The sequence below is a fragment of the Pleurodeles waltl genome, chromosome 9, assembly GCF_031143425.1.
Source record: "Pleurodeles waltl isolate 20211129_DDA chromosome 9, aPleWal1.hap1.20221129, whole genome shotgun sequence".
NCBI classification, from domain to species: Eukaryota; Metazoa; Chordata; class Amphibia; order Caudata; family Salamandridae; genus Pleurodeles; species Pleurodeles waltl.
Genome location: NC_090448.1, coordinates 786,827,697 through 786,853,699, shown reverse-complemented (window position 1 = coordinate 786,853,699; position 26,003 = coordinate 786,827,697).

Genomic DNA, 26,003 nt, shown 5'->3' with positions numbered 1-26,003 from the left:
CACTGGGGATCCTGAAGAAGTCAGGAAACCTCTCTGTGACCATAGTTGTCCAAAGTAATGCACAATCCCAAACCCGTATTGACTATCAGTGTAAATGGTGACTTTCATCAATGCAGACAGTTGACATGCTCTTGTAAGGGCTACAAGTTCTGCTACTTGTGCAGAATAGAGTCCTTGAAGCCATCCCGCTTCCAAGACCCCTGTTACAGTACATACAGCATATCCTGCTTTCAAAATCCCCATCCCGTCTCTTAGACATGACCCATCAACAAAAAGAATTTGGTCATTTTCATCAAGCTTAGTATCTTTAATGTCCCGTCGAGGTTTTGTGCAAAATTCAGTCACCTGAAGGCAGTCATGCTCGACGTCTTCAGCGTTCTCAATTTCGGCATTTTCTCCAGGGAGCAACGTTGCTGGATTCAACGTAGTGCACCTTTTCAGCTGCACATTCGGTGAGCCCAGAATTATCGTTTCATACCTTGTGAGTCTTGCTCCAGTCATGTGCTGCGTTCGGGAGCGGGTCAAAAGTATCTCGACTGAGTGAGGGACCATGACTGTTACTGGGTGTCCCATCACTATTCCTTCGCTCTGAGTGAGGCTGATACCAACTGCTGCTACGGCGCGCAAACACCCTGGGAGTGCTGCTGCGACCGGATCCAAAGTAGCTGAAAAATACGCTACTGGTCTGTTTACGCCACCATGGGCTTGAGTCAAGACAGACAAAGAACATGCATCACGTTCATGACAAAACAATGTGAAAGGCTTTGTGTAGTCAGGCATACCTAAAGCTGGAGCCCTACACATGCATTCTTTCAATTCAACAAAAGCATCCATCTCATCTCCTTTCAGTTCAATTTGATCCAAGGCATCCTTCTGGGTCAGTTTCAGTAAAGGCTTTGCTAGAGTCGAGAAGTTGGGAATCCACTGGCGACAGTAGCCCACCATTCCCAAAAACTTCCTCACCTCCCTCCTTGTCTTTGGTGGACTCATTTGAAGCACGCTTGTAATTCTTTCCTTCATTATTCTCCGTGACCCTTTCTCTATTTGGTGACCCAAGTATTTCACTTTCTTCTGACAGAACTGTAATTTGGAAGGAGACACCTTGTGTCCATTCCTTCCCAAATGGTTCAACAGAGCAATGGTATCGGCTGTGCAGCCACTTTCTGTCTTTGATGCAACCAGTAAGTCATCAATGTACTGTACTAGGGTTGACTCGAATGGCAATTCTAATGCTTCCAGGTCTTTCTTTAGGATCTGATTGAATATTGACGGTGACTCAGAAAACCCTTGAGGAATTCGACACCAACTGTACACTCTGTCTAAGAATTTGAAACAAAAGAGGAATTGGCTGTCCTCATGAAGAGGCACCGAGAAGAACGCTTGTGACAAATCGATGACTGAGAACCATTCAGCATCGCAAGGGACCTGGAACATCATCACAGCTGGATTCGGTACTACTGTGCAGCATTTGACTATGATGTCATTTATTTTCCTCAAGTCCTGCACGAGTCGGACCTTTCCACTCGGCTTTATTAGTCCCATTATTGGTGAATTACATGGACTGCTTAACACTTCTTTCAGTACCCCCTGTTTTACAAATTCGTCAATAAGTTGAGCAACTTTCATGAGGGTGTCTTGTGGCATGTGGTATTGTGGGGTCTGGGGAAAGATTGCATTGGGCTTTACAGTCACTTTCACTGGTTCCACTCCTTTCATCAATCCCACCTCTTTCCCTGTCATGTCCCACACTTCCTTTCCGACTGTCTCCCGTAATTCAGCTGGAATATCTTCTTCAGTTATCATCGGGAAGAGACAAATCAGAGGATACTCTTCATCCACAGTTTCCATCTCATCCCCCTCTACACTGTCCTCTTCTTCCCCATCACTGCTCGTCTGTATTGTTATTCCTTCGTTCAAACACATGATCGAACAACCCAATTTGCACAATAGGTCTCTCCCTAACAGTGCTATCGGGCTTGAGTCACATACCACAAACTGATGTACCCCTTGATAGTTACCGATGCTGACTGGTACCGGATCTGTAATTGGGTTCGTCAGATGTCTGTTTGCTACTCCCACCACTTGAACTGTCCTCCCTGAGAGTGGCAAATTTGGTACTTCACTACTCTTAACAGTTGAACGTGTGGCTCCCGTGTCAACCAAGAATGAGACACGATGACCCATTACTCTTCCCTCTACGTACGGACCCCTTTGATCAACTTCCAAAGATGCTGCAAGCACACAATCTCCTTCTTCTTCTGAACTTTCACTCTCCCATACATTGTTTATTCCACTCTCACTGTGTAATGGGAACTGTTGTACGGTGCCATTTGTACTCATTACCTGACCCGAGACCTGTGGAGGAACCATCACTTGCTGCTGACTCATTGGTGCCAAGGGTATTTGCATTTGCTGATTAGGTACCATAGGTAACTGCTGTTGCATTGGCTGCATTTGCGTCATCTGCATACGAGGCATCTGCATCTGCTGCGGCTGCATAGGTTGCAATCCCTGCAACTGATTTACGGTCTGAAAATTTGGGCTTGGACCTCTCATTTTCGGTCCCCTCATTGTCTGAAATGCATTGACATCATTGTTTTGCTGACCAACACCTGCACCTGCACCTGCACCTTCCTGCACCACCATCGGGCACTCGCGTTTCCAATGACCTACGATTCCGCACACGTGACATGGCATCACCTTCTTCATTGCCTGCACACCCGTCACAACAGTGTTCAAATCCGGACCATTATTCACAAAACCTCCTCTGCCTCTGCCTCTGGCCTGTGGCTGAAACGCCATGTTTCCCTGCAACTGCGGCTGCTGTTGCTGTACCTGCTGTTGGAACCCTTGCATCCCTTGCAAGCCTTGCAAACCTGTCTGAGCTGCTTTAAGCTGCATCATCATCACCTTCTCTTTCAGCTTTTTCTGTTTCACTTCAATTTCGTCACTACAGTATTTCGCATAATTCAACACCTCATCAATTGGTTTCGATTGCCAACAAATCAAATGCGACTTTATCATCTGACTTATCTCTGGTCTCAGCCCTTCCACAAATCTGAACACAAAATGAAGCATGTCCTTCGCCTCGATTGTTTCCGTGCCACTGTAATTCTTAAACGCCTTTAACAACCTCTCATAGTAACTATGAATCGATTCTTTAGCCTCTTGGGCAGTTCGATCAATCTTCTGCCAATCCACATTTTTCGCGGCCACCTTCGTCTTCAAATGCTCAATCACCTTATAGTACAAGCTCATCACCATAGGTGATGGTGCACCCGTCTCCCTGTCTCTCTCTGGTTCACTTGTCGGCCAACCTACCGCTCTTTTGCAATCCTCCCACAAATCTGCTGGAACCACAATCTCAAAGAGAGTATTCAGGTCTTCCCAGAGACATTTTGCAAGCTTCACAAACCTATCAGTCTGTTGATACCATTCAATCGGCTTCTCTCTCAGTTTGGGAAAATCATCCGTAAATGACTGAATGTCGCTTCTGTGCCATGGTACATGTATTATCTTCCCCCCTGCTGTCTCCCTCATTGGTAACATAGTTACTGTATCACTGCTCTGTGGTATTTTCTCATTGTGCTCTGTAGCGCTGTCCCTCCTCTTTTCCTTTCTCTTTACCCACCTGCTTTCCCACTTGTCTAGACACCTCCACACTTGGGCACTCTGCAGCAATTCTCTAAGGTGTGCCTTCATGCCTGCTGACCTCATGTGTTCAAAATCTGTGGTCCCAAAATCCAACCTGTAGCTTCTGCTCAAGTGTTTCATCTTGTCTATGTCAACCCCGTTTCTGTCAGCTGCTTCCTGCAAGCTCTTATGTACCTTGTTCACTTCCTTCGTAATCCTGGGACATAGATACCTCAGCTCTTCTTCCGTGTAGGACTCTAACCTATTCACACCCATAGTCCCTTCCACCAATTCTTGTGCTTCCATGTTCAACCTGACCCTATTCATATAGTCTTCTCCTTTCCCACTGGCTGAACTTTGTGTGGAATTTAAACTGTTGAACCACTGTGTCAGCTGTTGCGCATTCACCCCCATCAGCGTAGCGTTCACATCGACTGCCATTGATGGTTGCGGCAACTTTTCAGTGTTCGATGTTAGAGGTATTATCAGTGGGGGGCTCGACCTCACCAGTGTTGACTGAGCACATATGGGACTAAACTCCATCAAGGACCCAGATCCAGTTGGCTGAGCCGCTATCGGAGTTATCCCTGGAGTGTTCTCTATGCACCTCCTTTCTGTCCCATTCTGCAGTATTGATCCTTGACCGCTCATACCTAGGTTAGGCTGACTATACAGAGGTACCGGTGGACCTACAGTAATGGGTAGTGATATCACATCTGGGTTTTGTCCATTTCCCATGTTCTGAGGCATGTTCATTCCCACACCATGGGTCATCATTGCCGGCATGCCCATCTGACTCCCCGTCATCTGAGCATGTGCGTTTCCTCCCTGCATCTGCTTTTGAGGCATCAAAAACTGAGTTGATTCAGCTTGTGTCAATGTCTGGTTGTGACCATTCTGTCCTCCCCTTACGGTTGGATCTATAATCATTCCTGCACTGTTGTCACTGCTGTAGTACCCTGGCATCTGCGGCTGATAATTTTCTGCTGGTTTCAGCATGGGCACATCTGGATATATTCTCCTCACCTGCGGTATCTGCGGGGTGAACAATAAACTCGGGTCCTTAGATCCCGATGACGCTCCTGAACTCTGGGTTTCACTGTTCTGTACCGGTGCCGGAGGGGCAGAACTGGTACTTGGACCTTGTCCATTCTCCGCATAAGGTGGTGGACGGTCGTTCAGCAATTGCATTATTAACTCCTCATCCTCTAACTCCTCTTCTCTTCTCAACTTTTCCTCGTCCTCTCTATCCTTGGAATACTTCCTGTCCGTCTTACAGGTAGCTTTCTTACCTGTCTCCTCTTCTTCCTTAGTAATTGCGGGAAACAATTTTATCCCCTGCAATACATCTGAGCTCCACACCTTTTGTGCATATCCCACCTAGCATCCGCTAGTGTCTTTTCTACCTTTCTCATCCTGGTCTCAAACTTCTTCTGCTGTTGCTGTCTGGCCACTAGTTCCCAAATCGCTAGAGCCTCAAACTGGGCTGGCCTTGGAGGCACCTTCATGTCGTACATCGTGAATCTCAAATTCTCTAGGATCCTTATATTGAATGTCCCATGTATCGGGAACGCTACGCTCCCATGTTTCTCTGTCAGTTTGTGCCATTGCTTTAGCCAAAGGCACGGAGCTACCCCCTTCTCTTCCATTACAATGTAAGCTGGTGTACCTTCGGGCGGCGTCTCCTCTCCTACGCTCGCTTTAATATAAGACTCCCCCTTCATCGCACTCCTAAATGCTTTAAAGAATTTAATTTTCTCGTCTTTTTATTTCACAAAATTTGTAATCAATAGGTGACTTTAGTTCCCGGAATACTCTTCGCTTGCCTTTCCCCTTCCAATCGAGCCCCACGGACTGCGTCCAATCCGTGCGCGACCCTTCTCTGCAACCAACCTATCCCAGCGCGGCTCCTAGTGACGTCACACTCACACACACTGCGGCTGACAAAGCCTTGCGGCTAGTCCTCCTTCACTCACCTCCTCCCGTAACAACTTCTTGCATGTATCGCGAGCTACCAAAAATATAAAACAGATCTGTCGGTTTACTACAGGAAGGGTAACACAGTTGCTTCAGGACCTTAGGGACCTTTCACTAGCCTCAGCCGCTATTCCGTCTTTCTCGGTCCCCACGTTGCAAGCAAATCTGACCTGCAGACCTACTCTCAACTTGTCAATGATCTATTCTAGTGCACTTAGAATCTTGTCAAAGCCCGAAGTCGAAGTTTCTTTCACTCCCTAACACACGTACCGACTTGTTGACCACGCCCGATCAACCTACTAAACCGCCCAGACCACAACATGGATCAACATACTCCGGAGTTGACCTCGCAGGGCCCGTCTCAACAACAACAACCACGTGGACCTTTTTATGCACAAAGCGCCACACGCACATGAAGTTCGACGACTTCCCTACTCCCACACTCGGAGCCGCACCTCCGCTATTTCTGTGAAGTTCGACGACTTCTCTACTTCTACACTCGGAGTCGCACCTCCGCTATCCTCTAAAAGAAAAAAATCCCTCGCACCCTTTTCACACACCCTGCGGCAATAAGCTGTGCAAGCGCAAAACCCTAACTTCACCCATACCATCACTAGTACCGCCAACGCTGATTCCACACCTCCGTTCTCTCCATTCGCAAGCTCCGAGATCCCGGGAAAGTCGCGGTGGACCTAGCCCATCATCATTCTGTCAATCTGTTTTACCCAAGAAAAATCTAATTCAACTTCTCGAGTGGGGTCTCAAAATGCGTAACCGTTAATTCAACACCATGTACTCTAAGAGTACAGGGTCCCAAAAGACGTAACCATCCTCTGCTACCATCTACTGATAGAGCGGTCCGTATTAGTATTTTACCGGTACTTTGGACGCTCTTTAGGCCGATGAATCTTTTGACTAAGTGAGAACTCTCTGTACTCTTAATCAATCAATTACATCAAATCAATAATCAATAACGAACATAAGCAATACCTTGATCAACATAACACTTAACAATTAATCCAGAATACATTTTCGGCGAACCCTGACCTTTCAGTCAGGAATAACCACACCAGTTTATTCAAAGTTAGTGAATTTATTTCCCTATATTAACAAAGCTAGCACAATATAGATGTGTCTCAACACCAAATGATAAACATAAATGAACATTAATAGCTGTCCATAACGTCGAAACAAGTGCAATCTATGCAGCATTTGAATCACAAGGCATTCGATAATAGCAATGCAAATCACTAATACTATAATCTGTAACGAACTAATTGCATACATTTAGTCAGCATAACAAGATCTCAAATTGCATCGTGCGACATAAGGAATCCTCGTCTAACCCCAAATTAGCATCGGCATGTGGGACTTCATGCAAAAACAATTTAGCAACATTAATTTAGAAAACTCCTAACTAGGGCTCTTATCAAAATCAGCAGTTGGTTACCTAAAAGAAACACAATGCAATTTTACAATTTCCTTTCATATTTACCAATTACAATCAGCATTCAAGGAAGTCTTCGTCTCACAGGTACAGTTTCTCGATCAGCATGGGTACCGTTTCGATCAGCATAGGACGGGGCAAAGGGGCAGGGGTGGACGGGGCAATTGCCTCACGGCGGCAAGGTAGAACTACTACTTCATGCAAAGGGACAAATCAAAGTTAAAGTCTCTAGGGCAAGAATCATTTAAAGTCTCTTTCTCTCGATTAGAGAAAGCATCAAAGTCTCTCAAAATGGCGTCGCAGCAAAGTGGGCCATAATAGCTGCAAAATGGCGCGATGGGTGCAATGTCGGGTAAAGGCCGCTTTCCTCTCGTGCACCTGGGTTTTATAGACAACAGTTCAAATCCAGTAGGGTCTTCCATTGGAGGGTTCATAGGTTAGCTTCAAATTGTCCAATCAAAAACGACAGTTCTCAAGCTTTTACTTAAGCATACATTATCCTTGGAGATGGGTACGCAAGTTGCAACATTTTATGCCAATTAACTCACTTTCAGAGCTTCCATTGTCCGCACCTGCAGATCGACCTTGGAGTAAAGAGAAAATATGCCAGGCTGGCACGAAACCTTAAGATAAGCATGTTAACGATCTCAGTGGAAAAGTACAGCTTCAAGCAAAAATACACGTTTATTAGCACAGTGGAAAAATACGAGCATCTAAACCGTGAGACCAGGCCACTAGGCCGAAGCCTGCGCTAAAGTAATGCTAAGCTAAAACATTTCAAACAAGCAAATCGTAGCACACGTTTGTGATTATGTTGGATTAGTGCAATTCTAGTACACCACGTTATATAAAGCACGCGTATAAATGTTGGCAAACTACTCTGAGGGCACATTTTGTCCCCGTACAATCTTTATTAGTTCGGTTAAAGTCACACATGATTATTTCACACTACGTTTACGTGTTAATAAATGTAAAACCTTCATTTTCTGCTTCATCAGTTGTTCTTCATGAGTAAAAGCGTTGGCATCTTCATAATTATTTTTATCTGTTTCGTTAAGTTATCGGTTTTTACCACCACTCTACCTCCCTAAGTAAGTTTCAGAGTGCTCGACCTCACTACCATGAAAATCAAACGTTAAAGGAATGTATTTGGTGCTAAGTTTTGGGTTCAGCAGTAAAGTAAAGCCCCAACACCCCAGTTCTAAAAGGCTCTCATTGTTACAAATAGAGCCCAGTAGCCCCTGATTAACTTGAGATTCCGAATAATGTTCCACTTGACCGAAATTAGATTCGAGCCGGGCAGTATTTGCTAATGCACATACTGATCATGTGCTATTTGCCTCTGTGCATGCTGTATATGCTACAGTAATAGCCTACAGGTTTTCCACAGGTAAAACCTAGCCAGAATCTATTTTAGCACGTACAGCAATAGTCAGATTCGATAAACCAGGAAATCGGAATTTCGCTAAGATCCTTGCCAGCGTTTACCTGCCAAAAACGTGTGTTCAATTAGAGCAGTGTACCGAGAGGGCTACCCTCTTCTTCTTGCATAGAGCTTTAACTGGGAGTCTTTGCACTCAGCTCCGCAGCCCTTTGAGCATAGAGTTGACAGTATTGTTAAAAACCATCCCGTCTCTCTTGGGATAGGATCTTAAATCAGCCAAAGCAGTTAGAAAGATTGCTGTTTTCTTTAAGGTTTGACCTATTAATTTAGATACGGAGCCCCATCTGTGTCATTTTGCCCTGCAGAAGGGCCTCTGGAATTATCCTACAAATGCTGACGAATATTGCTAGGGGGTTGTCTTAAAGTTGAAAAAAGACAAATTATACAGCAAAGAAAGGCACATTATGCAATGGATTATGTGATTCACCAAAGACATGCACCACATTTCCGGTCAGTGTTATCTAGCTTTTCACACGTTCTAACACAACGTGATGCAAAAGGAAACCCGATACTATTAAAATACATGGATACCTTAATTAAAAAACTATAAACTTCAGCCGTCCCTACTCAAAATATTATTCAACAAGTATTAATGTATTTTTCTTGTATTTCAGCCCAGGGTCGCCATTTATTAATCTATTCTTTCTCTCTCCCAGAGCAAAATGAATTGGAAAAAACTAAACTTGCACAATGTTGCTCTTTGCAGAAAATGTGCATGAATATTCATACTTCTTATAATAAATGATTGCACCGTATTTGTTCAAAGCATTCCAGCTATGCGCTAAATCCTCAAGTGTACCCCAGCTCATTCCATATGTGTTCTGAAAGCACCACTTCCCATTGGGGGTCAGCCCCACACCAATGTATCATACATTTCAATGTATTATACATGTTTCACACTGGGTGTCACTTTAAGATCCAAAACTTTGAACCTTAAAAGGAGGTGGACTATGTTTGGGATCCCCTTTAATGGAGAAATATGCAGAATCCCCCTGTCTCATCACTGCACTGATAATGGAAAGAATGAAACGAGAGTGCACTCCAAAATAATTTAGTGACCATACTTATTAGCATTAATTAGTGTTTATACAGTCGCATTAGTTAATATTCGTAAGGTCGACTCTTTTTTCTCCACTTCTACCTAACCATTAGTTAGAAGAATTGAACACACCGCTTACTACAAAAACTAATTTTATATCTAGACCTTTTAGCATACTTCTGCGTAATTGAGTGGACACAGTGCATGCCTCTTCTCCTTGACTGCCAACACTCCTCAGATGTGGTTGTTTCATCACCACAATAACACGCATAGTGGCTCATCACAATTCTAGATTGCACACAATTGTGAAAAAACACGCCTGCAAAAATACAATTGACGCACACAAACAGAAATAATTAGTTGGCATTTGGGGTGGAAATTAAGTAATGTTTTGCTCTAGGTCTGTGTCAAAAAAGTATTGGGACCCCAGCGCGAAGTGTTGTGTTTGGTTTGTTTTCCAATGCAAAACATGATTTATGTTGGAAAATTGCCTGAAGTAATGCAATGCAGAGTAGCTCGTAGGGCTACTTTGCATCAAGGTGGCATCCATGGGTGGCACATGGGCTTTCTCAGGCAATATGCCATGGGTTTTGACATACATCCATATCTGCTAACATTTGTACACAGGGATGTTTCATCACATAATCACAGCTCATCAAGGCAGGCTTAACAGTGGAGCAAAACTTAAATGTTCCCACACTTTTCCAACTTTGCATGTATGCTGCACGGTACAGAACACATACAAACAGAGAAAGGTATTACACTATGCCAAAACATCTTTTCTATACTGGAAGGGTACCCATCCACTAGAAAATATATGCTTGACAGAACTGAAAAACCCTTGCACAGCACAGGGTGTGTGATTTGGCATATGGCAGTCTAAAGTGCAAAGATTAAAGTTATATTTTCGATAGTGAGGTGAGAAATTGGGTCACTGGCTGAATAAGGTGAAACCCTACGCAAGCAGCAATACAATCATTGTCAGGGTGAGGCACAAGAAATTCCAAAATTAACCTGTGTGCATCCCACTGGTAGCGTAGCACAGAGCAGTCAGACTTAACTTCAAGGCAATGTGTAAATTATTTTTGCAGCACTTCAAACAGCTATAATGTGGACACACAACACAAGAACAATCTCACACCAATTTTGAAGAAATTGAGCAAAATGTATTAAATCAATCAAGACCAAAATGTAAAAAATCAAATCAGTAGAACCTGAACTATACACGTTTAAAGATTTCAGTGAAAGTAGCTCCAAAAAGCACAAAGCTCCACTCGCAGCTGTCTGGTTGTGTAATACCAGAAGAAAGTCACAAGTTCAAGCCAACTGCAACCGAGTGCGGGTCTGATACAGGGACCAGATTAGTCCAGCTAAAAAGTCACTTTCTCAGTCCATTGCAAAGATTCCCACTCATGGAGGGGGGTGCAAGGAGCAGAAAATCATTGCAGCTGGCCGCCGATGGGGCACAGAGAAGGTCTGGCATAGTGGACGGTCATGTTGTAGCACGAAGATGCTGTTGTCATTGCGAGCGGTTGGGCCGAGCTTTGTGGTGGCACTCCCTGCAAGCTGTCCATGCTGTAGCATGAAGGGTTGGGTTTGATGGAATTTCACTTTGGTGGGCAGTGAGAGTGACAAGGTTTTGATGCCATTGGGTCTGTTCGCGGTTGTGAAGAATCTAAAAATTTCAATTCAGCCCTGCTGAGGCCACACCAAGAGTTCAGGACCTAAGGGGCACCACTTGGGGGGTCGGAGCCTTGCTCCATCCTGACCTGTGTCCTGGTTCAGGTGGTTGGGAGCCTGGTATGTCCCTGAGGCTCTGAAGAAGAGGTCAGAAGACTAGCCCTTGGAGTCATTCTGGGAGTCCTGAGTTCTGTGCAGGTCCAATCCCTCTGACTCAGGCAGGAGGGCAGCAGGACAGCAATCCAGCAAGGCAGCAGTCCAGCGAGCCAGCAATCCAGCAAGGCAGGAGTCCAGAAGTTCAGCAGTCAAGCATAGTGGCAGTCCTTTCAATAGCACAGCAGTCCTTCTTCCTGGCCGAGTCTCCACAGGTCCAGAAGTGTGCTGAGGAGTTGGTGTCTGAGGGCCAATATTTGTAACAGGGGCCTCAATCGAAGTGAGAGAAGTTGCAGTAAGCAGGTCTTCTGCTTCCCCTGCCTTGGCTCCAGACTAACTAAAGGGTGTATGCCACCCTTTTTGTGGAGTCAATGAACAGCATCTTCAAGTGTACGTAGGGGTGTGCCCAGCTCCGCCCTCCCACCCTGTCATTACTGGCCCACCCAGACAAACTTTAGCTCTCTATTGTGTGTGGCAGTCTAGGAGGAATGCACAAAGCCCAGTTGCGTGTCCCAGTGAAAGGCTGCAGGCTCTTTATGGCAAAGGCAGGAAAATACCAGCTTTCTAAAAGTGTCATTTCCACAATTATAATCTAAAATCCACCTTTACCATAAGAGATGTTTTTATTAATATTCGGAAGGCAGCAAACATGAACTGGTTACCTCTTCCCATCTGGAAGTTACAGCTTATTAAATATAGCAAAGTATCTCCAATGTTATCCTATGATAGAAGTAGGTTTTGCAGTAGTAGAAAATGAATTTAAGAGATTTCCACTACCAGGGCATGTAAACCTTAAAAATACATATCCAACCTTTTAAATACACCGCACCCTGCCATCTGGACTGTCCAGAGTCTATCCTAGCTGTGGCTTATATGTACCTAAAAAGAAGGTTTGGGTTTATTTTGACAGATGGAAATGGTAGTTTAAAACTGCACCCACAGGTTGCAGCGGAAGACCTGAGACAGGTTTAAAGGGATACTTAAGTGGATGGCACAATCAGTGCTGCAGGTCCACTTTTAGGATTTTACAGTCCCTGGGCACAGATAGTATCCATTTACTAGGGACCTACAAATAAATTAAATAGGCCAATTGTGTATAAGCCAGTTTTACCATGTTTGGAGACCAGAAGCACTTTAGCACTGATTGGCAGAGGTAGAGTATGCAGAGTCCTAAACCCAACAAAAACAAGTTCAGCATGAATAGGAGAAGTGAAGGCAAATGTTTGGGGATGGCCCTGCAGAAAGGCCAAGTCCAAAAGGTGTCCTGGCTTGTTGTAGGCAAAATAGGTCAAGGGGCCATCCACCTCTCTAATAAGCTTGGTTCTAGGTCTCAAGTGACCAAGAGACAATACATGCCTGAAAGTTGTTTCACTGTTTTTCTGTAAATAAAGTTTTTAACCCTACTGACACTGCATCTTAGGCTCTGCCTTTAATTAGGTTTAACTTCTGACAAAGGAATTGGTGCTTGGCTGGTGGCTAAGTGGACTAATGCATCTAATCCAGGGATCTGTGTTTGACCTTATACTCCCAGGTTTGGATCCCAGCAAGTACATTCAGCCTTTCATCCTTCTGCAGTCGATAAATGAGTACCACTGAAATGGGTAACAATAAACATATGTTACTTCAATATCAAGAGACCTAAGACTTGGGTGAATGTGTGCTTCACAAGTACACATTGTGGTCCTGATTTAGATCTTGGTGGAAGAGGTTAGTCTGTCACAAACGTGACAGATATCCCATCCGCTGTAGTACGATTCTATTATATGCTATGGAAATTGTAATACGGCAGACGGGATGACCGTTATGTTTTTGACAGAGTAATCGGTCTGCCAAGATCTAAATCAGGCCCTATTTGATAGATATTTTTTGTCTCAGTCTCGCTGGCTCCTGTTTCCACCCAATGAGTAGTGAATGTTTTACAGTGCCTAACTCTGTGTCGTGACTGTCTTTCTTAGGAAATATATAACCTGGTAGAAAAAAATCCACCAAATTCACTTGCTCCTGTGCAATTATGCGACATGAGCTTTATGCTTTAGGACTACTGCTTGAAAGGTCCTTCTGCGTTAGCTTCACAGGCTACCAAACCAGGCCAGAATATTTTAAGGTGTAGGCTCATTTCACAGGTCTCTTCTTGGAAACATTTCTAATTTCCTCAGCATGCCTTTTCAACACTGCCCTCCGTAAGACTTCTGCAGTCCCCTGGACAACTGGTTCTCAAAGTTCTATATTTTATCCTGGTGGTGGGAGTTTTTCTTTAGTTACTCCTTCCCTTTGGAACACCTTGTCTGTACATCTCAATTCCTTCACATGTTTGGGCCTGTTCTGCAAGAACTTGAAAACTTGTCTGTTCTGTCTAATTAGGGCACATTGGAATTTGCTACTGGTCTGTTACCCACTACTGTGAAGAAAGTCATGGTTGTATGCGCACTGTGTAAGACCAGCACAAATTGGCCACTTCTTGACCAGCAGAGGTTATCTTAGATCCAGATAATGGAAGAACTATTGGTGTCTGACTAGGATGGTGGAAGGTTTCTCCACACCAAATATATATATATACACTGTGACCATGGCTTGATGTATAGTAAAATACCTGCATGGAAGGTCCTAGAGACAGCCACATTTAAGACCATCAAAAAATTTCCTGACAGGAAAATTGATTCCTATACACCTCCTTTATGCTCTGTGGATGTCCTCTATTGCCTCAATCGTAGCTCTTTCCTTCAATTCTTGTTTATTACTCTCTTTTTCACACCAAACCATCTATAATCTTTTTTCTTTCCCTATTGTTCTCCTTCTTTCTCTTTACTTCAGTCAATATCTTGACCCAACCAGCCATGGTAACTACTGCCCTAGTTCCATATTCCCTTGTGTACCTAAGGTGGTAAAAATCTGTCACCAATTTCCTGGCACATTTTTTAGAAGCCAACAGACATCTCCCAAAACAGCTTCATAGAGTGATGGGTGAAGGCAGCTCTCGTGCCCTCATTCTCTTACACTTGTGCGCCGCCTTCGGCACGTCCCACATAAGGTGCTTTTACAGCGCCATTACTATATAAGCATACAGGGTACAGCACTGTCCTGGTTTGAATCCTTCCTTTGCCACCGCTCTTTCCAGTTCATCTCTCCCCTTCTCTTCCTCTTCCAGACTCTTGGATCATGGGGTATGTCAGGGCTCTTCATTGAGCCCCACTCTATTCAATCTGTATGTCAGACCTTTGGCACAGACAGTGAAACACTTTGGGGTCTCCATTGTCTCATGCGGATGATGCCCAACCTATCTTCTCTTTCTCTACTGACTCCTCTAAGGACATTACTTCACTCCAGAGCTGTATGCTGTCAGTGGCCAGTTGGATGGATGACAATTGTTTAAAATTCAATTCCAGTAAAACAGAGATCCCACTGTTCTGTAAACATACTCATTCATGAGGAGATCTTTGGTGGCAATACAGCCTGGGCCGCCCCTCTCAGCCCCCTCCACCCCACCTCCCTACCCAAATCATCTGTCAGACTACTGCAACGTCCTCTACCTAGGTTGCAAGTAATCGATCCTAAAGAAGTTATAGTCGGTCCAATACTCAGCAGCTAGAGGGCTGTTTCCCTCCCTTAGTTTTGCTCCGCCTCAGGGCTTCTTCGCAAACTCCATCGACTATCATTGGAGAGGCACATTCAATTTGATACCCTTAGTACAGCACATAGGATTATGTATGTTCGAGGTACTCCCATCCTGTCTGATCGATTGCGACCTGATCTTCTAAACAAAGCTCTCTGCTCGGCTGAGCTAAATTTGGTGGCAGCTCAACGGTTTTGTAGGAAGTGAGCCGGTGACCGCTTCTTTCGAGTTTCAGCTCTGGCTCTTTGGAACAGTTTGCCTTTCGAGCTAAGAAATATCCAGAATCATTTTGATTTCAGGAAAAAGCTCAAAACCAGGGTTATCACTTATTTGGAGGTCCTGATCCCCTTTTGCTTCCCTGTTGGTGTGGTACTCTGGTTCGGTGATTAGCGCTGGGAAGCCCTGTTGTTGGGGCAGCTATGCGCTTTAAAAATGTATTTACCATAACATAACATAGTTCCCCCCCCCCTCTCTCTTTCTGCTCTTCGCCATCATCCTCTCTTACCCTTTCATCACACTGCTGCCTCTCCTTCGCATTCTGTCCTCTCTCACTCACTTCATCCATCTCTTTCTCGCTCCCTTCCTTCCTTTCTCCTATTCTTTATTTGATATCCCTTTGCACCTTTTTGCTCCCTCTCGCCCTCTCTCATTAATTTCAAGCTTTGCCACCATGAAGGGCTGCGATCTCTGTCATCTACGCTGTGTCTCTTTTATGAAAATATCTGTCCCTGTAGGAACAGTTTGTTTAACCTTACAACATGAGGTGGTACATCGTGCAGCTATTTTTGCAATTGATGAGACTTCCAGAAGGGTAACAGCTTACATTCACCCATTTTTGTGTGATAAGTGCTTCACTTCCGGCGAGAACTGAAGGTGGCTTTCATCTCAGGTTTGCCGGTATTTTAAGTCAGTGATGGAGAGGCGTCTCTCTCCTGGTGAGATGAGGTGAAGCAGCTTCTTACTTGTGAGAGTCATTCTTGCTTCTGCAATACACCTTTGCCCCTCGGAATGATAACTATATTAGAACTCAATTACGCCCGAATAACCAAAGTCAATGCATTACAATAAATGAACGTTGCACAAAAAAGTCAGTGCATTGCTGTATTTGTAAACTTTTCTTCCATAAAGCTAGGGGTGGGCCAAGACCTTCCTCTCGAACTTCCAGTAATTTTTGCGAATACTACGATTACTATCTGTAGTTCGAAAAGTATTCTGCATGTGCTTTTTGCGCTATAATCAAATCTTTCGCAGCACTTTCACAATTAGAAGACCAAAAAAAATGCAAAGGTCGAACCGGGTTGAAAGTCACTAGGAAAACACTTTCAAAATTAACTTGATAAAAAACACCAAATCCATTTTAAGTGTCATTTGTTCTTTTGCACGGACAAACTGACATGCTGTAAATTTACAAAAAGGGCACATTGAAGAACTAGAGGCTGGCTATATAGGACCTCATTAAACCGGTTCGCGCAGGGATCGCAGTTACAAGTAGTGCAATGTTTAATGCACTTAGGAGTATATTTAAGAGCCTATAGCGCCATTCCAAAGCCAAATAAGCGTCGTTTTTTGAAGCTATTGTGGCGTTAGAAGGCCAAAATTGATGCGCCATATTTACAAAGTGGTGCAATGCATGCATTGCACCACTTTGTAACCCTTTGCTCTACATTATGCCTCCGCCAGGCATAATGTATGCAAACGGGGCATTCCCCCATTAGGGGGGCCAAAAAAATGGGGCAAGGAAATCTAAGAGATTTCCTTGCACCATATTTTTCAGCATTTTTTATGCCTGCTCAGAGCAGGCGTTAAAAGGAGGCTTCCATTGCTTACAATGGGCCTCTGGGTGCTTTGCAGGATCAGCGTCAGAATGTTTGACGCTAATCCTGTAAAGCCCCGGAGTAGCATCAAAAATTCATATGATAGTCTTCTAACTACCTCCATGGTGCTCCGTATTTTAAATACTGCGCACGTGGTTGCATTGGGGAGCGCAAAGAGGCGCAAAGGGGCGCAAGAAAAGTGGTGCAGTAATCTATGCAGCACCACTTTTCTCAATTATTCCCCATAGTAATTACTGGTGTGATAAAAACTGCATGCTTCGTGAGTTTCGTTAGGTCAAAAATGGTGGAATTTGACAAAAGACACAGTATTTACCAGTACATGTGGATTATGGTGCAGTAGGTTGTTATGTTATGATTATCTGTAGAGCACACAACTCGCTGGGAAAGTATCAAGGTGGCAAGTAAGCAGGGAGTGTGTCGGCTGTGTCTGAGGCCTAGGGTAAGAGCCATGTTCCAGTTTCTTGCAGAACTGAAGGACTGAGGAAGTGACTCTGATGTGCAGGGAGATGTCTTTCCAAGCCTTGGGCTTGAGGTACTAGAAAACTAGTCTGCACGCTGGCTCTGCGATGGGGCAGATATATGGATGCAGAGGCCCAGTTCAGTGAGGTTTCTGGTCAGCCTGTGAAAACTGATTTGGCTGTTGAGGCAAGAGGGACTAAGAATGTGCATTTGTTTGTGTATGAGTGAGAAGTTTGAAGAATGCGTGTTTATGGAAAGGGAGCCAATGGAGCTTTTTGAGGTGCAAGGTCATATGCTGTTGGGATGGGAACCTGAGTGTGAGTTTTGCCACTGCATTTTGTATGACATGAAATCTTCTTGTCAGTTGGCTAGTGATGCTGATATAGAATGTGTTGCCGTAGTTCAGTCTGGTGTTGATAAGGCCTTGGGTACAAGTTCTAGGTATGCTGGTTCGGAGTCATCTGAAGATTTTTTTAAATAACTTTAAAATGTAGAAACAGGAAGAGGCAATCACATTGACTCAGCTGGTCATCGAGAGTTGGTTGACAAGCCTCAGGCCTGGTTGTGGTAGTGGTGGTGGTTATGAGCAGGGCTAGCGTGTCGGCACAGGAGGTTATCCAGGTCTTGAAGTTGGTGATGGATCATAAAAGATTGTGATGTTGTTGTTGGCAGGTTTGGACCTCTATGGTCCATGTGTCTTCTGGGATCCTGTTCCAGTTTCTTTGAGCTGTTTTGGGATGTGTGTATGGGAAGAGCTGTTTAAAGCGGAGGCGGGTGGTTGATCCATTCAAAGGGGCTGGACTTGTCCACCATGATGTTATTGAAGTAGGTGAAGACGGGGTGAAGGAGATGTGTGGCGGCATGGCTGGTGCCCTTCACTTGTTGAGTGAGTCTGAGTGTGGTCAGGTCCTGCAAGAAGGTGTTGGTTTTAAAGTTAGTGAGATCCACCAGGTGGTAGTTGAGATCACCGAAGAGTCTGATGGAGCTGAAGTCTTGTACCAGGTGGGCGATGAAGTCCGAGATGAAGTTTCTGAAGGTGGATTGTGGGCCAGGAGGCAGGTAGATGGGGGAATCTCCCTTGGTAAAGTTGTGGGAAATGTGCGGATAAAATGCCAGGTTGCTAGTGTTTGCAGATGTAACAGAGCAGTGGATGTTTGCTTTAAAGATGATGACTAGTTCTCCTCTGGATTAGCAGGTTCTGTCCTGTCTTATGATCATGTGTTTGGGTGGGATTGCCCTGGCACTGTTGGGGGACAATGTTGAGCCAGGTTTCGGTGAGGAAGAAGAGGTCTGATGAGAGGTTGTGCATGACGTTCCAGACTTTGATATTGTGTCTGACAAGCGAGTGGGGGTTGAAGAGGAGACAGGTCAGGTTGGTCTGAAAGTTGTGTGTGTGTGTGTGGAGCATGCTGTGGGTTGTTTTGTCATGTGTGTCAGGAAGTGAGGGCTTGTAAGAGATGCAGGAAGAGGGACACACAGAACAAGTTGCAGGAGAATGTACCACCAGTGTTGGTCAGGAATGCCCAACTGCAGTACGGAGAGGAGAATCCAGGATTCAGGGCATGGTGTGCTGGTAAGCACTAAATCAGCATGTTATTCCCTCAACTTTTGGAATACGCAACATGCTTCACATCCAATAAATTCCAAACACCTTTGGTCAAATTTATTCCGATATGATAATTATTGCACCTCGACAGGGCCTACTGTAATCTGACCCTGGGTGAGATCTACGCATGCTTTTTCACGCCATTTATAATAGTATCTGTGGAGGTCGTGATTAGAGCCATATGATCTGTCAGGCAGCAGGGGTGACTTAGTGGTTTTGCAGCCCCTTTTTTTTTTCACAGGGTCCGCTAAACAACGATGTAATGTTTTGAACCCATCGTTCTGTGTCAGAACACTCATTGCACTATAGAATCATGAGGACATCACTGTGTTTTGGGAGATGTATGCAGGTCGTCACTTCAACCCTCTGCCTCAGTCAGGCCACTGATCTGGGGAGGAACCTAGGGAGTGCCTAAATGCAACAAAGGGAACACTGGGTACTCACAGGGTGCTTCCTTCTTTTATTAATAATCAACGGTGGACCATTAAGGCAAGACATGTGGGTGGTGTTGGGATGTTGGCTGTTTATAAGTAGCCCTATATTGCAGCAGAGTACACTCTACAGTGTATCTGAGGTCAGGTGAAAAAATTCCTAGGTCTTGAAGGGGTCTCCTGGTGGTGCCTAGTGTCCCCTGCAGTGTAGCTCACAGTAATTCCCAAATCAGACTGAGAACTCCATGTATGGCAAAATTTGTCAGAGGTTCACCAAGGGAAGGGCATGCAGTGTACTTGAACAACCGTGTAATATGGCTTCCGGCCTATCGTAGACTCGTCCAATATTTTCACACCTTACTGCTGGAGGTATCAGAAGTTGAGATGTGACTTTAATAGCACAGATCTAGCTACATAGCACTGAAGAGCTGTACACATTGTTTATTTATTGGTAATAGAGATGAAGGGAGAGCAAGTTCCCTGCTAGATTAATACCAACGTAGGCAGCTGCTTTATACGTTCAGCGGATCTGGGCTGATCCTAAGTGCAGAGCAAGGGAAACGCCTATGCTGAGTGTTGGGGGTGTTCTCAAGGAACCCTTTATCTGGGTTGCCATGTATGGTGGGTTCCAGAGTTTGTAGAAAAATTCAATATGATAGATGTGCTCATTGAGTCTTGTTGAGTGTCTGAGGGCCAATGTAATCCTGCAATATTTCCAAAATGTTTGAACACCAGCCAGCAAAGATATGCTTCCATCGAAATAGCAAATGACTAAACAGAGAGATCTGAAGACTTTCTCTTATAAATATTTGAACTCTGCAGAGCTGGTGCAATCAATGCCATTTCTTCTGCTATGAGCCGTAAGCAGAGATTTGTGTCAATGCTGGAGCCGAGGAACTTTGTGTTGCGGATGAGCCAAGATATGAAGCTGTTAAGTGTCTTGAAGGAATGCCTTGTATATTTGTTGCATATAGTCAGATAACTATGAGTACAAATGCTGTCATGATGGGGCTCAGTTTTGGTGTGGGCCTGGGACATCGATGCTTGGATCATTATAAGACTTCTTCAAACTATCAAAGCTGTACAAGATGCAGCTTTCATGTAGAGTTGCAGTTCTGCGATACAGTGGCAAACAGATAGATTCTACTTCAAGTTAATTCAGACCTGGTTCCCAGCCTGCCCCAGATAATCTTTCTGATTGTCCAGGTGTTGTGCACTGAAACGTGGGGCAGTCACATGACTGATGCATCTTCACTCCGTTTGGTCATGTGGCGCTGCTCCCTAAAGAAGAGGTGAGCTCCTGCTTTCTTTCCAGCACTGCCTAGCAGTAATAGTTCACTTCATAGACAATCACTAATTTCTTTTGTCTGAGTTCTGTCTTCTGCTGAGAGGATCTGGAAGTGAAGTGGAGAACAGCTAGTTTCCAGAATCAGCAACAGCCAAAAGTTCACGTAAGTATCTTTTAACCAGTTTCCAGAGTGAGATTTAGAAGTGTTTCGACTCAGGCTCTGTTTTCATATAATAGTATGGTAGTAATCTCAGTTATGTCTCTGTGTGTAATTACACTGATAAACCAGTCATGTATCGCACAACAGAAGAAAATGTTTCAACATTCAAATGTAAGCACTTATTTCAACCGAACAGAACCCATTTAATCACCCTTCAATAAGAATTGATTGACTTAAAACCTACAAAGGGTCAAAATTATACCTTGCAGTGAATTCATAACTCAGTGAAATAGCTTATTTGTAACTTGTGTCCTGCAGCTTATTAAAGGGTCTCTGCAACAAAAAAACATCGACCCACTGACCAATCCTACATAAAATAGAACAAAGCGACCGACATGTAATTACCTGAAAAGGAAACATCAACCCTCTGTGCATAATTATTCAAACCCGCAGCCAAAGTTTATGCAACAGTTATTCCAGCAAGAATGTTAACCAGCTAGGTTATCTCACCAGTATTACACAGTGGGACGTAAATCTCTGCTGCAGGTGACTTAACGCTTGAACTGTTTGAAAATGCAGTATACTTATAACCAACTTTGCAAAATAGAATAGATTTGCTAACAATTTGGTCCCAGTTGTAATTTCTTTGGAGATAGAGTTAAAAAAATAATAATGGCTAGGTTGACTGTCAATCAGTAACCTCTCCTGACACCGCCTTCTTCCTTCCACCAGTAATATACCCAAATTTGTGAGTTCATAATAATTTATTGCATTTCCCGCACTGATTGAGTGTCGTATGCATACTGGTGCATTGGATGTTCTTATCAGCTAGCATGATTCAAGGCCCTTCATGTACAGGTTGAACATCACAGGCAAGACAATGGGGTCATAGGAGAGAAAACAGGAGATGGGGTGGGCTCAGCTCTTGAGGACCTCATCCGGATCAACAGTGCTCTGTGTCACCCCATACAACCAGAAGCATTACAGGACAATACCACCTAAATACTTTAAAAAGGATGGGATAAAATATAACTTTATGTTCAAAGGCTTTGTAGAGTTTGAGCTGGGTGAGAAGGCAGAGGTCACCTTGTACATAGATCTGTAAGCCGTATTTGACTACTTTGGTGGTTACTATTCCTGCAATTCATTGGTGTCTAAACCCACACTGTAGTGCTGAAAGGAGGGAGTTGCTTTCAATCTTATAGTGGAGTTTGTTGGAGATAATATAGCCTTAGAACCCGCCGTAGCAGGCTCTACCGGCTATTAAAGGCCTGCTCCCGCGTTAAAGGCCCGAGCCGATGGTGAGGGCCTTTAACAAGGGAGAGGGCCTTATTAGCTGGTAGAGCCCGCTATGGAGGGTTCTAAGGCTATTAGAACATTCTGCCATTAAAGGGCAGAATGTTCTCCTAAATAAAACAAAGTCTTCACAGAACCGGAGGGGATTAAAATCCCCTCAGGCTCCGTGAGGCTTTGTTCACAGCTGTTGCTGTGAACAAAGAAGATTGGAATGTTGGCGCTGCAGGCTTTTACCGGACAGTAAAAGCCCGGAGCACCCTATTGTTTTCAATGGAGCTGCCAACATTTTAATGTTCTAATATAGCCTTAGAACCCGCTGTAGGGGGCTCTACCGGCTATTAAAGGCCCTCTCCCTTGTTAAATGCCCTCGCCTTCGGCTCGGGCATTTAACGTGGGAGCGGGCCTTTAATAGCCGGTAGAGCCCGCTACGGCGGGTTCTAAGGCTATTAGAACATTCTGCCACTCAGGGCAGAATGTTCTATTAGATAAAACAAATTCCTCATGAAGCCCGACGGGATTAAAATCCCCTCAGGCTCCGTGAGGCTTTGGAATGTTGGCGCTGCGGGCTTTTACCCGCCAGTAAAAGCCCACAGCACTCCATTGTTTTCATGGAGCTGCCAACGTTCCAATGTTCTAATATTAATTATATTGTTAAGAATGGTACAATTATGATTGGATAGTAAATTGTAAGTCATCAATGTCAAGGGTGGACTTGCGAAGGGAAGAAATGCCTTATTTAGAAGGCATCTGGAAAGTAACTTCAGGGGTAATTTTATTATGTTGCGCAGAAGTACACGAATGTCATTGGAGATGAGTTTCCCAGTAGATGAGGGGATAACACTGCTTTCATACAAAGTGACTTAAAAGTTTCAAGGAGTCTGCAGATTGAACGTGTAGAGGAGCTTCAAGGTGGTCCTATTTTGTAAAGACTAGGATCGTCATGTCAATGCTGGGTGTGGTTATTGTGTTTATGTGCTCTCTGAGCTTGTTAATCTTGCCAGAAACAGTTTGAAACATTGAGGTGTAAAGTAAAACATATTTGACATATAAAAGTAACACAGCACACCCAAAAAATTATTTAAGACATTTCTGACAAGTTCCAGACAGAGGGACCCTTAAATCTCAAATGCAGATTCAAAGTAATTGTTAATAACTCTTGCCTGGACAAATATAATACATTGTATTTACCTTAAAATTGTGTACATTGTAAGTATTTGGCTTTATGTGCACGAACCAAGTTGGAAGTTCTCTAGAAGCATACACGTAGAGAGTACTGTAAATGACCCCTATTTCACTTGGATTCTGCACCGTGTGCTCAAGTTTTTGGAGGGCAGTAAACTGCACACTCGGTAAATAACGATTGAACATTGTTTGGTATTTACCAGGTGTACACATTTGCCCCCCACTCTGCTTTCCATAAGTTCAAATGGGTAATACCGTGCTAATAGTACATCTTGGGCCAGATGTAGGTAGAAATGGTTTTGCAAGTCGCAAATTGCGAGTCGGAGCGACTCGCAATTTGCGAGTTGCAAAACCATATGCAGAATGGTATCCCTGACACCATCTGCAAATCGCAAGGGGGTCGCAAAGACCCAGCTCATTAATATTAATGAGGTGGGTCGCAATTTGCGACCCCCTTGCGATTCCCTGCACTCACAGCGATGGTGGCCTGCTGGTGACAGCAGACCACCATGTCTGTGACTGCTTTTTTAATAAAGCAGTTTTTTTTTTTATTGCAGCCCGTTTTCCTTAAAGGAAAACGAGTTGCAATACACTCGGGAAAATTAAACCATTTGGTTTCATTTTTTCAGAGTAGGCAGTGGTCCAATATTTTTGGCGCATTCACAAAGGGGAAAGGGAAGGGGTCCTATGGGGACCCCTTCCCTTTTGCGAATGAGTTAGCACCCACTTCACATGGGTGCTAACTGCGAATTGCTTTGCGACCGCATTCGTGGTCTCAAAGCAATTCTGCATCGCTGTGCGAATCACAAATAGGAAGGGGAACACCCCTTCCGATTTGCGAGTTGCATTCCCATTTTGCGAGTCGGTACTGACTCGCAAAATGGGAATGTGCATCGCGATGCGTGTTTTGCATGGCTCAAACTGCAAATTTCGCAATTTGCGCCATGCAAAACGTGTTGTACATCTGGCCTCTGGCCCCTTATTCCCATTCTGAAGATTGCGAACAGTGTATGTGTTGTTTGCACCAGTTTCACCTGGTAAAAAATGACCAAGCAAAAATCCTTCAGAGGTGCAATTTTCACGTAGGTTGTAATGCCAAGTTGGGCACAAAGAGAGTTGCACCTAATTCTGTATTTGCTCACCAATTGGATTTGGTGCTTTAAAGCTATATGAACTTCACAGCACCAATCTGCAAGAAAATAAGGAGGTTATTTTTCTATGATCAAAAACAATCTTTGATAAATTATTGAATCATTTTTGATCATTTTGTTGACATTTTGATGACTTTCCTCCTCGTGATGGGCATCGACGCCACAGCTGTCTAGTATGTGTGTGTTGTTCAATATTTAGTTGCTATACTCTTCTTTTCGAAGTTGCAGTTAATCCTGAAATTGTCCACAGTTCGGTATAATTAGCAGTTAAGTTTTTTTTTCTATTGATTTCCAACTTGCAGTAAATTCAGAAACTGGTACGCATTAATGTCTGAACCAAGAGGATCAGTGTCTCCGATGAAGAATCTTAGGTACAGATAAGGACAATTAAGGTTTCAACATAGTATACGTCTGATTAGGTTAGATTTCTTTAATTTACGTTCAAATTTAAAATGTATGTTGTATGAAGACTGTCTGATTTGTTGGTTCGATAGTTACTTAATTTTAAGATGGAGATTATTGTATATGACATTTCTGATCTGATGCATGCTACATACAAACAAAAGGTACAATCAATTCAGGAATTGTATAACCAGTTCTAGTCGGAATTTTAACAACTGATTTTAAACCCTACTGATGGATCTTCCACCAAGAAACTGACACTGTACCGCAATAATGCCACTATGTTTTTATAAAACACCATGAGCAGAATGATAGGTTAATGTTTCGTATAAAGCCAGCTACAATGCTGTTTAATCAAGATTTTATTGAATGTGCCAGGCGCACTGTAGCAGGAATAGAGGGTTATCACAGGTTTTAAGAAAATCCCAGTTTGAATTGTATCCACAATGGAAATTGCACAGACTACATCTTATGTACTTTTCAAACTGTTGTTGAGAACTCTCTCTTGCTCTCACATTCAGAGAACTCAAGACGGTGGCCACCACATAAAAAGATTTGAGTTAGCGTTTTAGCCTTTTTTCTCCCGTCACTCGCTAAACTTCACTTCGCACACGCACACGCACAACTCTGAAGCCAAGCACTTCAACTGTCTCCTGAGCGGTGAGAAGTGTTTCTTAAGAGCATGCAATGAAGATATTTTTTGATTGCAGGTTCATTTTGAGGATTCGCCACCTGAGTTAGGAGTGTGTACACCACAGGTAATTCCTTATTTCATGTTAATCATTTTTTCTGAGTGAAGGAAGCAAATACCACTGAATGATTCATTTTCTGAGGCGAATTCTTTGTGACTCAATAATTCATGGAAAAAAGACACTAAGGGGCTGATTACGAATTTGGCAATCCAAAGACCGCCATTTTGACGGTGGTGGTCCAACTGCCAACAGGCTGGTGGAGAAGACTGACAAATTATGACATTGGCAGTGAGGCATACAGAATCCCGCCAAAGCACCACTGGCACCACCAGTGTGGTCGGACCGTTGCAGTCGATTGGAGCCAACAACAGTATAAAATGAGACACTCACTTCCAGGAAGCCATACTCGCCTGGAGCTGCCATTTAACCAGAGCTCGATATCATCCCGCTGCTCCTGCTCGCCCAGAGACAACGGATTAATCGCCGACGATGGCAACAATAACCGTAAGTATACACAC